The sequence below is a fragment of the Camelus dromedarius genome, chromosome 14, assembly GCF_036321535.1.
Source record: "Camelus dromedarius isolate mCamDro1 chromosome 14, mCamDro1.pat, whole genome shotgun sequence".
NCBI classification, from domain to species: Eukaryota; Metazoa; Chordata; class Mammalia; order Artiodactyla; family Camelidae; genus Camelus; species Camelus dromedarius.
The window spans coordinates 13,123,810-13,140,024 of NC_087449.1; the positions used below are offsets into that span (position 1 = coordinate 13,123,810).

The window sequence follows — 16,215 nt, forward strand, 5'->3', positions numbered from 1 at the left end:
ACTATACACAGCTGAGAAGCAGGATTTAAAAATAGATTTTCCCCTCTTTTCTTTAAAGGAATGGAAGGAATAGCAGGGGAGAATAAGGCGTTTTATTTCTCTTGATTCTAATACAATCAGGGTATTTATTACATTATTTAAGATCTGGTCTTCACAAGTTTATTCTATGGTTGGGACTATGAAAGTATAATTCAGCTAAATGCAACTGAAAATAAGCTTCTATTCAAGAGAAATCTCAGTTATACAAACATTTCTTTGGAGATGGAAGAGTTATTCCTATATGCTGTTATGTTAGGGATTTTGTGTTTAGATCAATAAGTTAACAGCAGCTAGATGATATTTTAATCATTTACTGGAGGTAAAGCCCTCCAACCTTAACCCAGAGAAGTGGTAAAAGTAAAGATCATCAGACGCTTTAAATACTTCCTATGAGGGCACACTCTGTAAATCCTGGTTTTCTTGGATAATTTTCTTTTTCTCTCAGCTATGAAAAATAAATGGTATTTCTATTTTTAATATACAGGCTACTATTTTCTAACCAGATTATATTTTTGCCTTTAGTGTTTTTTTCAATCAAAGCCATGTAAGTGAAAAAAAAATTTAGTTTAAAAAAAATTGTGTGTATAATTTAAATGGAGAAAGGAGCTGGTTTATAAACAAAGACAAGCATTATTTAAGTTTTTTTTTTTCTGCCAGAAGCAACATAGGCATAGGGATGTGTCTAAGTGTTAAGAGACTGAGGGCTGATACTGTCAAACGCTTATTGAAGGGTTTTGAGATGTGGTAAGCTTCGATTCAAACATACTTAACATTGGAAAGCAAACAGTCAGCAAGGTTAGAGATTCAGGAAATGGGTATAGAGTATAAGGGTTTGGTGAATTGACTATTCTTACATAGCTTATTAGAAATATTACTTCTGGTACAAGACACAGACTAAATTTGCTTTCTTGATTTATAAAGACTTAAATTTAGCTCACAAATAATGTTTAAAAATTGTATTGCTGTTATACATTATCTTTGCCCTTAGTTAAAATTACTTCATTCATTTCAACTGTGAGTAGTAGTTTCTTCTCTAATATTGATAATTCCTAATGAATCTTTATTTCTTTTTAGGATTGATATGGTGTAGCAGTTCTTAAGTATAGCTGCACATTTGACTCACTTAGGATGTTTACAAAGTATATGAATGCCTAGCCTTGCTCTAAAAATTCTTATTTAATCTGTGGAGCCTCAGTCATCCTTCTCTCTCTCCCCCTCCCTCCATCTTTTTAAAAAGCTCTCCAAATGATTCCAATGTTCAACCAGGTTAGGAAATCACTACTATACATGGAATAGTTTTAAAACCCATCTAAAACTTCCAGTGCTGAGGCTAATATTTTTTTTAATGATTCATCTTAAAAAGAAATTTGAAATTGATTTTTCAGCTAAAACATTTTGTCACAAAATTTCAATTTGTATTTAAGAGAAAAACTTTTAAACTTAGAACATATATTTTCCTTTTTTCTTTTTGATCCTTATAAGTGAGTGTTAACCTTTAATTTGGCATCTGATAAGATGTCTTCTGACATTTACTAAGCATAACTACTATGATCTACAATAATACTAAAAGATTGTTATATTGTTTGTAAGCCACTAAATAGCAGGCAGCATAGAATTTTAAGGGCCAGTCCAAATAGCATATGTGGGAAGTAGTTTTATTAGAGGTATGTTGTACTCTGATCATACTTTCATTAATTTGGTCATATTTTGACAAGTAGTAAGTGTCTGTAAATTATCAGAAATAGTTTCCTTTAGTCTTCGTTTGTGTAAATCTTCATGTACTGAAAGACAACAGTAAAATTTATTTCATAAAAGCAATGTAAAGTTTTTGGTTAATAGTGATTAGTTTTTAGCTTTGTCTTTAATTATCAAAGGTTGCATTATGTAGTTTATTCTCAGAGTAGTTTAAATTTATTTAAAACATTGAAACCTTCAGTTCCTAAGAAGTTAATATGATCTAATCCATCTGTGGGATAGATTTGTGTCAGTTGATATTTAGTAGTTTAGCAAATATGTATTGTGTACCATATTCATGCTAGTGGAGCTGGTTGCTAGAGATACATGAACATATAGGTCACCTACTTCCATGAAATGTGGTGTATTGTGCATAATTATTGCAAGATCATTTATTTTTCTGGGAAGTTTTCTTTTGTAAAAAGAGACAGAAATATAAAGTGTTACGTGTCATCATCACTTGAAGGTCAGTGTGAATAATGATAAACACTTATGAAATACTAGTTAAGCCAGGACGAGAAAGTGTTTGCTAAGATCATCAAGGTTTCTCCCTGCCTCCTTGTTCAGAGTCTGATATGGAAAAGATCAATACCTCAAACCTGACATTAAAGTAACATTTTGGTTAAATTAATCCAATGTAAGAGTTTTAAGAAAAAAAATTTATGATGTCAGATATTTTATTGTTAACTAAATTTTTATTAGTCTCTAAAATGATTGCTTAGGCCTTTTCTGTACAGAAATTTATTATAGACTTAACATTCTGACTTTATAATGTAAAACTATAACAGGGGGCTAAGAATGTAAATCACTGGTTCTATTTGAGAATCTTGAATGGGTTACATTTTATTTAGGTATTTTATAAGTTTTACAATTTAAATTTAAGGAAAAGTATCAGTACTTACATAATTACATGAACATTTCATCCTTTGCATGATATAAAGGATTTTGCTGCCTGATACTTTAATTTTTTAATTTGTATTTTGGATGTCAGAAATAAGATCTTAGCTTTGATATACTGTCCTCTTTTCTTTTTTTAGAAGAAACTCTTTGAAACAATGGTTCATAAACTTTATTCTATGTAAAACTTAACTTGACTTTTTAAAAATGCGGTTTCCTGGACCTACACTCCAGAGTTTGCTTTAGTAGATTTGAGACAAGGACTAGGCACCTGGATTTTTTTGACATGCATCTTGGTAGCGTGGATGCTTATGGTTCTTAGACCATTTTAGAAACCTTGTTTTTAAATCTTTTTCTTCCACCTTTGACAGATTCTCATGACCCTGTGGGGTGAAAGAGAAATATCTTCACTTTGTCTGAAAGAAGGTTATCGATATTTAGGGAAAGAGAGATATAGCAGAGATATGTTCTTTAGAACATCTTCCATCATTTCTTTGATTCTAAGAAACAATTGAAATCTTTCAGCTCTCTGTGGAGGACTTTGGCTAATATGCAGTACCGTTTGAAGACCACAACAAAATGCCAATTCAAATTAAATGGATTTTGTTGAGGGAGGGGATAGCTCAGTGGTAGAGTATCTCTCTAGAATGCACAAGGTCCTGGGTTCAATCTCCAGTACCTCCACTTAAAAAAAAAAGAGGAAATAAATAAACCTAATTATCTCTTCTTGAAAAAAAAAAAAAGGCAGGTTATATGGATTTTGTTATGGTTAATTTAAAAATAGGCATTATTCTTACAAATATGATTTTCTAGTGTCTTAGTAGCCTAGCTGAAACTTGAATTGGTGGTTTCTTGAAGAAATAGGCAGTTCTGGTTTTGATAAATTACTATTTTTTGTTTTCTAGACAGTAATTTTTATCTGTTATGTTCAGAGTCCCAGGTTTGACTAATTAATTTAAAACTGCCTTAAAAGTAGAGTAGAGAAAATCACAGTAGCCGGTAATCATGCTCATAAATCATGGAAAAATAAATGATTGTATGTGGTTTGCATCTATTTTTGACTTAAGTGTTCTTAATTAAGTGTAGGTGAAATCCCAGTTGGTCGCCGGCATTGTGACTTAGGGCTCCCAGGTACTTCAGTGCTAGGATAATTACCTTTGCCTAAAACTGGTGCTTCAGTACTGTAGATCCTTCTAAATTAATTTGATAAACATGCGCTATGGGCTGCTATTGCTTTGCGCTGACTTAATTCAGTTCAGCAAACATCTGTTGAGTGCCTCCTATAAGCTCGGCATAGTCTTAGACACCACATGTGTAAAGATGAATAAGAAACACCTTTCCCCAAGGTGTTTAGGGAGACACATTTTAAACCACTACACCATTTCCATCCAAGCTGTATTTTAGTCACACAGTCTTGCTTTCAGTTCTTGCAAGTATTTTGTTCCCTTTTACCATTGATCTTTTTTCTTACGTCTGCAGTGTCTTAGTTAATTATTCAGTATCTCGGGATGTTTATGAAGCTGTTACTTTTCTGTAACACTTGAGATGTGATTGCAGTGTATTTGTATATGCCTTTCCTTTTGTTTTCCTCCCTCAGTTATTGGCACAGAATAGATGGGACAACTGATAATTGGCAAATAAATATGTAGAAGAATACAAAGGTTTTTTTTTTTTTTTTAATTCCTTTAACAACCTCACTTTTTCTATATTTGCCCTTATGTATCCTTGCTTTCTTTTCTTACCTGGCTTGGATTCCCTGATCTTAAACTGCATAGTTTTCTTGACAACATTTTTTCCTCCCCTCTTACTGCCTTTGTTCCTCCTGAAGAAGCATCACATACTTCTGCATATTAGTGCCACTGTAAATTTATGGTTTCCAGTTATAGTTGGGGGCCTGTCAGGTGCCATGAACCTTCCACATTTCCCCAGTCAGCTTTTTCTTCATGACTGTTAAAAATCTTTTTTACTTTTAAGTCACCAGCCCCTCATTCCACAGATGACCTGGCTTTCCACTCCATGAGAAAGTAAGAGGCAGCAGAGCAGAACTACCTCAGTCAACATCTTGCCACATACTTATCTGCATCTGAACCAATCCTTCGTGAGTGAAAGTAATAGCTTACTGATTATGCTCCTGGGAGTCAGAAAGGCTTAGCTGGGTTCAAATCCGCTGCTTGAGGCCTTGGACAAGTTACTTAACCTCATTTAAGTCTCCTCACCTACAAAAAGAGAGTAATAATACATATAGGGCTGCCAGGAATTTTAAAGGGCTGAGCATAGCATCTTACAAGTACTAAGTTTTCAATACAAAATGATGGTGATGATGATGATAAACAGTCTTTAAACAAGTGAATGAAGGGATTTCTTTTTTCTACCTGAGTCTAAGCCTTCTACCCGTGAGCTGGGACCCATCCCCTCTTGCTTTCTTTTAGAGACCTTCCTGGGTTTATTATTAATCTCGACTGAGTTTTCAGAATCAACCTTTCTAATGGGCCCTTTCCCATCCGCATTTTAACATGCTTAAGTCTTCCTTGATTTAAAAATTACCTTTTCATTTCCCAAATACTTTTCAACTACTGTCCTACTTACCTTCTCCCCTTCAGAGCTGAATTGCTTGAATAAACTGATTCTACCTTCTGTTTCTCCTTTGTTCACCTTTCACTCAATCCTAAAGTGTTGAAGTCTAGACTCAGCCTCCCATCATACCACGGAAGTGACTGACTTAGGGATTTCCTTGTATGAAGTCCAGTGGACATATCTCATCTTTTACCTTAGATTTCTTTAATTAAAAGTTGCTTTAACAGGCCCTCCTTGAAACTTTTTTTTTTTGATGTAACTTTGTTCGGACAGTCATCGAGTGCTATAAAGCCTACCTTATAAATCTCTCAAATTACCCACTTAACCTCGTTCTGTCTCCACCCCCACTGCCTTAATACAGTCCCTCTTTCCCCTGGGTTATTACAATAACAGCTCATTAATTGGTCTCCCTCTGCAGTCTTGCTCAACTCTAATCCACTCTCTTTATTTTGATGTGAATGGTCTTTGTAAAATGTAAACTTTCTTCTTCAGCTTAAGAACTCTTTCTTAGCTTTCCAGCTTCCCATTGCCCTTAAAATCAAGTTCAGCCTTGGCTTTTACCTATGTGATTTTCTCTTACAGAACATTAATCATTATAATTCTTGCAAATTTTTGGAACTTTGGGATTTTACAAACTTTTTCTTGTTTTTCAGTATTTAAATAAGCAACACCTTCTTACAGATACACACCCTCTTACCTAAATTGTAATGATCTTGAGGATAGGGCTGCATTTGACTATACTGTTCCTTCAGGAACAGCTGATACAGTGCGCTTTATAAAATGAGGGTGCTTGCTTAAGTGTTTGAATGGGTTCATGTAAGTTCAAGCTCATATTGCATGTTTTTTGAGCAGCCACTTCACACTTCAACTTCATAATTGAACATAGGATCAGCTGGGAGGCTCACAGTTTTTGTCACCATTTAGGGTAAGTTCATGCTGTCCTGTACAGTCTGGTTGTTTTGTAGTTCAATTCCAGATTTTTTTTGTTTATATAGTTAAATTTCATCTTGTCTAGTATTCTAGCTTGCTTATTACTTTTTAATCCTCATTTTTTTCATCTACAGTACTTGCTATCCTCAGCTTCATGTCATCCATGAGTTTGGGACGTTTGCCTTTTGTGTGACCATCTAAATCTTAAGGATTGAAGTTATATGTACCTTTAGCATACCTAAAGAAATCACAAGGCCATATATGCCATTAAAACAGTATTATATGTGAGCAGTTATTTAACCACTGGAAAGTGATCCATCCAAATAACTATTCAGATCATATTTTCTTTTGAGGTTTTTGTTTGTTTTTATCTTTATAAGCACGTTCTGTCTTGTGAAACTTAATATACTAGGGGACAGTATTAAAGATGTAGAAAAATGACATTTCTCTCAAGTATTGCACAATATAGTAAATGAGATAAGACATTCATTTTAAAAACTAGAGTGATAGGTGTACCTAAAATTTCCCACCTTTTTTAGTGATTTAGGGAACAACCAGTTCCTTTTGTAAACCACAGTCATTATATTCCAGATAATTTCGTTTTGGAAGTAACTTCTGTAAGAGAAAAGTCATTAATGTATCATAAGTATGTGGAGTAGGGGAAACTAAACCCTTAGATCTTCTAAAATACCTTCTGCTCTGAGAGCACTTCCTTGGCATACTTCTCACTATGGGCAAAGCTGATAAACCCAAGTCTTAAATATGATTCTGTATGACATAAACAGTGACTTAATGCTGTATTTATGTATACAGTATAAACTGACTTCATTTTAAATTCAGGAACAGTGCAAAATAATGATTGACCAGAGTGGGACAAATGTCTTATAATACTAGAATGTTTCACTTTGGAAAAAGCTTTTGCAATCACTTATCTGGTTCTTTCTAATCATTCTATGGCTGAGGAAGCTAAGGCCCAAGTTTTTTTTCTTTTTTTTTTAAATGTATTTATTGAAGTATAGTCAGTTTACAATGTTATGTCAATTTCTGGTGTACAGCACAATACTTCAGTCATATAGGAACATACATATATTCATTTTCTTATTCTTTTTCACCATAAGTTACAAGATACTGAATATAGTTCCCCGTGCCATACAGTATAAACTTGTTGTTTATCTGTTATGTATATATTAGTTAGTATCTGGAAGTCTTGAACTCCCAATGTATCCCTTCCTACTCCCTTCCCCCCACCCCCACCCTGGTAACCGTAAGTTTGTTTTTTACGTCTGTGAGTCTGTTTCTGTTTTGTAAATAAGTTCCATTCCCTTTTTCGGATTCCATATATAAATGATATCATATGGTATTTTTCTTTCTCTTTCTGGCTTTCAGGTCCATCCATGTTGCTACAAATGGCATTATTTTTCTTTATTATGGCTGAATAGTATTCCATTGTATAAATATACCACAACTTTCCTTTATCCAGTCATCCGTTGATGGACATTAGGTTGTTTCCATGTCTTGGCTATTGTAAACAGTGCTGCTGTGAACACTGGGCTGCATGCATGTATCTTTTTGAATCAAGGTTCCCTCTGGATATATGCCCAGGAGTGGGGTTGCTGGATCATATGGTAGGTCTATTTTTAGTTTTTTGAGGAATCTCCAGACTGTTTTCCATAACAGCTACACCAAACTACTTTCCCACCAACAGTGTAGGAGGGCTCCCTTTTCTTCACACCCTCTCCAGCACTTATTGTTTGTGGACTTTTGAATGATGGCCATTCTGTCTTGTGTGAGATGATAGCTCATGTAGTTTTGATTTGCATTTCTCTGATAATTAGCAATATTGAGCATTTTTTCATGTGCCTGTTGGCCATTATTATGTCTTCATTGGGTAATTGCTTATTTAGATCTGCCCATTTTTGGATTGGGTTTTTTTTTTTTTTCTTATTAAGTTGTATGAGCTGTTTATATATTCTGGAGATTAAGCCCTTGTCAGTCTCATCTTTTGCAAATATTTTCTCCCATTCTGTAGGTTGTCTTTTTGTTTTGCTTATGGTTTCCTTTGCTATGCAAAAACTTACAAATTTAATTAGGCGCCATTTGTTTATTTTCCTTTTATTTCTATTGCTTGGGTAGATTGCCCTAGGAGAACATTGCTGAGATTTATGTCAGATAATGTTTTGCCTATGTTTTCTTTTGAGAGGTTTATAGTGTCTTGTCTTATGTTTGAGTCTTTAAGCCATTTTGAGTTTTTTTTTTATGTATGGTGTGAGGGAGCATTCTAACTTCATTGATTTACATGCTGCTGTCCAGTTTTCCCAACACCATTTGCTGAAGAGACTGTCTTTATTCCATTGTATGTTCTTGCCTCCTTTGTCAAAGATTAATTGACCAAAAGTTTGTTGGTTTATTTCTGGGTTCTCTATGCTTTTCCATTGATCCATATGTCTATTTTTGTACCAATACCATACTGTTTTAATTTGATTACTGTTGTTCTGTAGTATTATCTGAAATCTGGGAGGGTTAGTCCTCCAGCTTTGTTCTTCTTCTTCAGTAATGCTTTGGCAATTCTGGGTCTTCTGTGATTCCATATACATTTTAGGATTATTTGTTCTAATTCCGTGAAAAATGTCCTGGGTAATTTGATAGGGATCACATTAAATCTGTAGATTGCCTTGGGCAGTATGGCCATTTTAACAATATTCTTGCAGTCCAAGAACATGGGATATCTTTCCATTTCTTTGTCATCCTTAATTTCCTTAGTCAGTGTTTTGTAGTTCTCCACATGTAAGTCTCACTTCCCTGGTCAGATTTAGTCCAAGTTTTAATGAGTTGAATAAGGTCTCATGTTAGCTGCTGATGTTGCTGGGACTCCTATGTGAATCTTGAATAAAGTGCAAAAAGAGTAGACGTGATCTTGCTGCAACATTTTCTTCCTAGAAAATTTTCACTTAAAAAAAGGTACAGTATCTCATGTAAATAACAGTAATGAAATACTTACATACAGATGTAATTATGAAGTCAAAAATTCTGTAATTGTTTAACCACAGTCTGAATTAAGAAATACAATACAGACAGCATTCCAGAAGTACTCTGTGAATAGTTCCTCAGTTACACCCCTTTTCTTCTTCTCAGAGATAATCACTATCTTATTTTCATGAAAATCCTTCTTTGCTGTTATAAAGGGGTTTACCACCTATGTACTTATTCATAAAGTTTAGTTTAATTTTTGGATCATACTATATGTGCTCTTTTTTGATACATTAGGACATTTATCTATATTCATATAAATAGACGTAGTTTGTCCATTTTCACTGTTGTATAGTATCCCATTGTAGAACCATACCAAAGTTTATCCATTCTGCTTAGGTGGACGTTTGGGGTTGTTATGAATAAGACTGCCAAAAATATATGCTGCTGTGTATATTCAAGAGTTTCTTGAGGTTGCTTTGCTACATATGGGATGTCTGGATCTTCGGGTATGTATGTGTTTAGCCTTATTAGTTAATTACAAACAGATTACAAACACTCTGAGAGGGCTGTTTATTTCCTGTTCACCCTTATTCTTGGGGTACAGCCCTTCAGGATCCCAGGCCAAAGCATAAACTGATTTCTTAGAGCCTCACCCTTGGTAGGCCCTCGACTCTGGCTTTGATCTTCTACCATTTTTAAGCTATCAAAAGCACTGCTCAGCCTCTCATCTCTTCTGCATCAGTAAATTATTTCTGGGCAAAAGTGCCCCACGACATGCTTCCATCTTCTCAGGGATCTTGACCTAGTAATACTTAGGATTCTGTTACCTCTTTGATGCTTTTAAGAGCTTTTCACATATTTTTTCCCCTTCAATGAAGGGCTTATTCTGAATTTGCCAAGTCTACATTTTCTGAATTTGTCCTTAATGAGCTTTTAATTTTAGTTATATTTTTAGAGTTTGAATTTTCTTCCTTTTCAAGGCTACGTACTCTTTTTTTTTTTTTTAATTGAAATATAGTCAGTTTACAATGTTGTGTCAGTTTCTGGTGTACAACATAATGGTTCAGTCATACGTATACATACATATATTCATTTTTCATTGTAGGTTACTACAAGATAGTGAATACAGTTCCCTGTGCTCTGCAGAAGACACTTGTTGTTTATCTACTCAGTTTTTGTAGTTTCCTTTTCCTTGTAACTGTTTTCAAACTTGTCTTTTATTCTTATTCTTCGTGTCTTTTTTTCTTGTATGCTTGATAATTTTAAAATGTGAGCTGTTCCCTTTCTTTGGAAAATTATGTTAGTGACCTTTGAGGTCCACAATAAAGATGTATTCCTCTGGAGAAAATTGCATGTACTTCTGTGGGTATCTTGGTGGGGCATGGGTGTGTGTGTACCATTCCAGAGTCACTGCTTTGTACTTACGGCTTCAGTTCTTTAGACTGTCTTGTAGTAATAACAGCTTTTTATGGTTGAAATGTTTATCTGCTTCATTCCTCGGTCCCAAAGAAAGTCTCGTGTGGGTGGAAGTGAGGGGTAGAGTCACAACTTGATGAGAGAGGGTCCCCTATTAGACTTGCCACCTTGTTCGCTTTGTCTTCTGTTCCCTGGCTAAGTGGAGTACCTGCCCTCAAGGCCAAAGCAGTTTTGTGTTCCATTTGACTCTCCTGGTTTATGCCTTCATGTAAATTTTGGCCTGTAAATAAAAGTTTTATTATCTTATTGGTTTTTCCATACTTTTAAAATAAACAAAGGATGTGGGGAAGGTATAGCTCAAATGGTAGAGCACATGCTTAGCATGCACGAGGTCCTGGGTTCAATCACTAGTATCTCCTCCAAAAATAAATAAATAAATAAACCTAATTACCCCCCCAACAAAAAATTAAAAATGAACAAAATTAAAAAAATAAACAAGTACATGACTTTTTCTTTGCTTTAAATTCAACATTTTTAGTTGTTTTCAATACAGAATTGATCTTTATACCTAGAAAACCATCCTATCAGAAGCTCTGAGGTATTAGTTTCTGTCTTAATATGGAATTTCATGAAAGTCTTTTTGATAACTCTCTAATGACTTCTGGATTTTCATAGAAAGTGAAAGAGACTATTTGTAAATTATTGCGTTTGCAGTGAATTATTGAATTTGCAAATCCTATAATTTCAGTGTTTCAAACTCTTTGTAAAAGAAGAGAAAAGTATTATGTTATATAGCTCCTGTTTTACTGAATAATTTTTTAAAATGTGTGTTCTACTAACATAAAATAATTTCTATTTAATCATGTTTATACATGGTGAGCTCTATATTGTGCAGGTCGTAGAAACACCACATTTAGTTGAAATAATGGTGTAGTTAGAGTTAATTGAGGCCCCTCCCCCAACAGTTGTTTAACCCTGATAGGTTGATGAGATGGAATTTATTGTTTAAATTTAATTAAAATGTTACTGTTATTCTTGAGAACCAATTCACTTTACATAGTTTTGAAAATAAAATCCATAATAAATCTTCCTCCTTTTGTTTCCTTCTTCTCACAGTGCATATAACTGTGCATTTGTGCACATGTGCACACATGTGAAAACATTGGTTAACATATCTGATTGCAAGTTTTTCTATATCCCTTTTCCTTTTCTTTTTGCAATGTAGTTAAACTGATACATTCACATTATGTCACCTTCCTCTAGCTTTTTTTTCAGTGTGTTTAATCAAGCTTCGTGTTCGAGCTAATAATAATCATGCTGCTTTTCTCAGTAGCAAAGTGTATTGAGTAGCTTCTTCAATACTCAGTTTTTATTGTAGAAAATTATAAAAGTTAGGAAAGATAAAAGAATAGTTAAGCATATGTATGCTCTTTTCATTGATAACAACTTAAAATTTTGTAACATTGTTCTCTCCCTTTTTCCCTTTCCCCTCGCCTTCCTTACCATTCTAATACACTATAAAACTTTCCTTTTTGCTAAGCCATTTTAAAGTGTGCTGTAGACTTAACATCCTTATATGTTAGTATATCTCCTGAAAACAAGACATTCTCCTGCATAACCTCGAATATGTCATTCCATCCCAGCAGTTTGGCATTGATACAGATAGTAATCTGATATAATCACCAACTGTATTAAAATTTGTCCATCTATACCCCAAATGCAACCCCCGCCCCCCGCCGTGCGATCTTAACTCAGATAATGTGTTACGTTTAGTTGTATGTTTTTGTATCTTTTAATTTAGAGCAGGGCTTTGCAGACTTTTTTCTAAAGGGCCAAATAGTAAATGTTTTAGGCTTTGGGGATCAACTCCACTTTACAGCTACTCCACTCTGTCACTGTAGCTAGAAGGCAGCCATAGACATATAAACAAATGAGAGTAGCTACATTGCAGTAAAACTTTGTATAAAAACCTGCAGGCCATAGGTTGAAGACTCTGTATCTAGGTTAGCTTTTGTTGGGAGTAGGGGGTGGGGGGATCTTTAATGCCACTATTTAATGACTATTTGAAGAATCAGTCCAATTTTGGGGGCAGAATGGTCTCAGTCTAGATTTTTAAAAAGTTTCCTCATTAGTTTTTTAAAATTAAACTTCTAGATTGCTAATTCCTTGGTATCCTCTTTCAGACATGAGGGCTTTTACCTATATACTTTTGCATATTAATGGTTTTAAATTTACAGGAGTGAGTAAAGGATGCAAGAGGACTTGGAAAGGCAGTGAAAATAACTTACAGATTTGAAGAGTATTTATACTTTAGCCAAATGTAATTCCTTAATATAAATGCTGAGGTTGTCTTTATGTTGAAGACATGAAACAAAATTAGCAATTCTTTAACCACAGATAAGCTTACTGTTCTTAGCATTGGATTCAGCTTTATAAATAGATAATAAATAATTTTGATAGATTTGATACAAACTTGTCCGTATGGGGAAGCTATATAACTATACTTGGACCCATGCAAAACTGTACACATTTCTTTTTGTCATTCTGTTCTTTTCTTGGTTCAGTAAATAGCAGAAGTGAAAGTAGCATGTTTAACTGGAGTTAAAGAGTTTCAGAATTTTTAGTGCTTGAATTTTCTTTAAAGAGCTCTGTGAACATCTATGGTGATTGGGTGCTATCTTACCATCTTTTATTGATTTTGACCAAGACAAGGTTTTCTTCATATTGTGCCTTTATCACAGTTGCATTCTAGTTTGACCCTTTATACCTTGTAAAACAAGTCTGTTTCCTTTTTCACTTAGTTGCATGTTAAATAAAGACTGAAATAATATTTTATTGGAGGTTTCTGTTTGTTGGCTAAATAGTCTCAGAGTCTTTAACCATTCTTCACATCACATTGTGGAATAAATGTCTGACATGATCTTGGCAAGTTATTTAATCTGTGCCTTGGTTTACTTATCTGTGAAATAAGGATAGTGGTACCTATCTTACAAGTTTGTTATGAGAATTGTATTATTAGACGATATAATACATATAAGACACATTCAGTACATGTTGGACACTATTGTTATCTCTTGTTACACTGTTTCTCATCTGTCTTGTCTGATTATGAACCTGTTTGTCTCAAAGCAGAGCTGAATACAGTAGCAGGTGTTTTCCCATTAGCTCAGAAAGAGTGTAGTGGTCACATCCCCCATTAATTTGAACTAAAGTTGGAGTTTTCATTTTAATTCATTGTAGAGAATTTCAAACATACAAAAAAGTAGGCAGACTAGTATGACAGACACTCACATATCTATCCTCCACCCCAATAACATGGCCAAACCTGTCCCATTCTTTCTTTACTCCCTCTCTGGTGGAATTGGAGAGCCTCTGTTAAACCTAAGCTCCATCCCTGATTGACTTTTATAGTTACTAAAGCTTTTAAGAATAGTGCCTTATTCTTTTAGTAAATAATTGTTAAATTAATGAAGAAATGAATCTTGCCTCAATGGATGCCTAGATCAGATTTCAGTAGTTTGGAGGTGAAGTGAGTGGGTGGGTAGGATTGAAAATAGATTTGTCTGTATCATACTATTTTTTAGATATGGCCCCAGTATTTTATTCTTTCCATTACTGTTAAAGGATATGTATGGTTATTTTACTGGTAATTTAGGAAATTATTCAAATTATCTTGGCTTGGAGACCTAAATTCAACACTTTCTTACAGTCTTTTCACGTATTCTAGACTTTTAAGTCTTCACCAGTGTTTATCCTAGGCTTTTGAATTTGATAATCATTTTATCTTGATTAAAGAGAAGCAAAATGGGGAGTGAAGAGTTACACTTTCTTTGTCATTTCTGTTGGAATTATTTTTTAAAGTCAGCATCGTTGTGGAATAATTTACATACAGTAGACATTGTTAGACTCTATTGGCTTCAAATACAGGCCTTTCTTCCCAAAGTCAGTAACTGACTAGCATTCTTTTTTAAGCCTCTGCTTGTTTTTTCCTATAACTATTCTTATTTGTGTGTCATTAATTATAACTTGTTTCCAGCAGTTTGCTGAAAGTTTAACAGACCCGTAATCATTTTTATATTGATATACAGAATTGTGTATTTCCTAATTAGAACAGGGGTCTGTCATATAGAGACACCATGATATGTTTTTGGTGGCTCAGCTAAGTAGGGTACGAGTTCTGGAGGTGAAGTAAAGCTGTTAAGAGTATTGTATCACAGAGAGGACAGGTTCTAGTACTCGGCTCATTGTTACCACCCTGAGGTCGAGTCTGGGCCAGCCTGCCCGTTAGAAAGCACCAGCACAGTTTGCACAGGGTTTGCACACTCCATACACCTCGACACAGGCAGGCTTGTGACAGTGAGTTTAGAATTAACCTCTGTCTTATCTAGGAGTGACTTAGGACAGCTCTTGCGTTCCAGTTCAGCTCTAACTTTTAAATGAATTATCTCTAGCTTGAGAGGAGTCTTACCCTTCAGTGTGAGCAGTTTTTACTTTAATTATTAAACATTTCATCAGGGATTAGTTAGCAAGGGACTTGAGAACAAGAATAAAGTATATTTTAGGCAGGAGGCTGAGGAAGTGTTTTGATAGAGAATGCCATGTTGCAGTTATGCCATGGCTGCGAACCTCAAAATTACATTGTTTTACCTTTGAAAATTTTCTTTGTTTGCTAACTTTTGGACTTAAAAAGTTCAGTATACTTTTTGATTGCACGGAAGATCTGTCCATTCATTGAATATTGAACATCGGTTCATTCAAAGAATATTTATTGAGCATCTATATGCCAGGAAGTGCGTTGCACACTGGATAAACAAAACAGTGAACTTTTCAGATACGTTTGCCATTACGGAGTTTACAGTCTAGTGGAAAACAGAATGAAATTTATTTGAAGCCATAAGGAAAAAATTGTGCTTCACTAATACTTTAAATACTTCGTGACTTACTGTGAAGTGACCATGGAGCAACTTATTCTTGATTATTTTTGCAAAATGTATTTGAGCATTCAGGGCTATTGGGCTAATTGTTTACATATGTGTATTGATACGTGAAATTAGACATTAGTCAGAGAGACAGGACAATTTGAACGAGAGAGAGAGGGATTATGAACTAATTAATACACATGTACCATAGTGAGATTTCAGAATAGTGACAGGGAGTAGATTTGTATGGGTAAAATTACATGTTAGCTGTGCCAAATAGACCATTATATGCAGGGGAGTAAAAAATATATTTAAGTCTTTTCTTCTGTAAAAGTATTTAATGCTTAAGAATTAACAAGAAAGTGTACTTTCTCTAGAATGCCAGTATAACACAATGAGCAAATGAGAATCATGACAACTAAGACCATGTCTGAATTATGTGACAGTGTCTTACAACTCTGGTCAAGAAAGTGTACCTCAGATTTCTTAATTCCAACAGAGTACCACAGAGGGTCTGAATTTGGGGATCCTCCCTGGTGCGAAAAATATTACGATTTTTAAAAAAAATTTAGCTGTTTCTTAATAACTTTGGTTGTTGGAAAGTCCAGATGCATTCTTATTTTCTGTACTTGTTCAGGTTCGAGAATTAAAAACTTAAGACAGAGGAATAAGGCTTTGCTTTCTCTAACTGGTATTTTCTGACTAGGTACTTCATAACTCAGGAAGACCTCATTTA

At 34.5% G+C, this 16,215-nt stretch overlaps 1 protein-coding gene across 9 annotated transcripts in view; it reads left to right on the plus strand.

The window, feature by feature from the left end:
- Positions 1-16,215, plus strand: part of ZZZ3 (zinc finger ZZ-type containing 3) — a 92,986-nt gene that overhangs the window by 56,876 nt on the left and 19,895 nt on the right. The window lies entirely within an intron of this gene.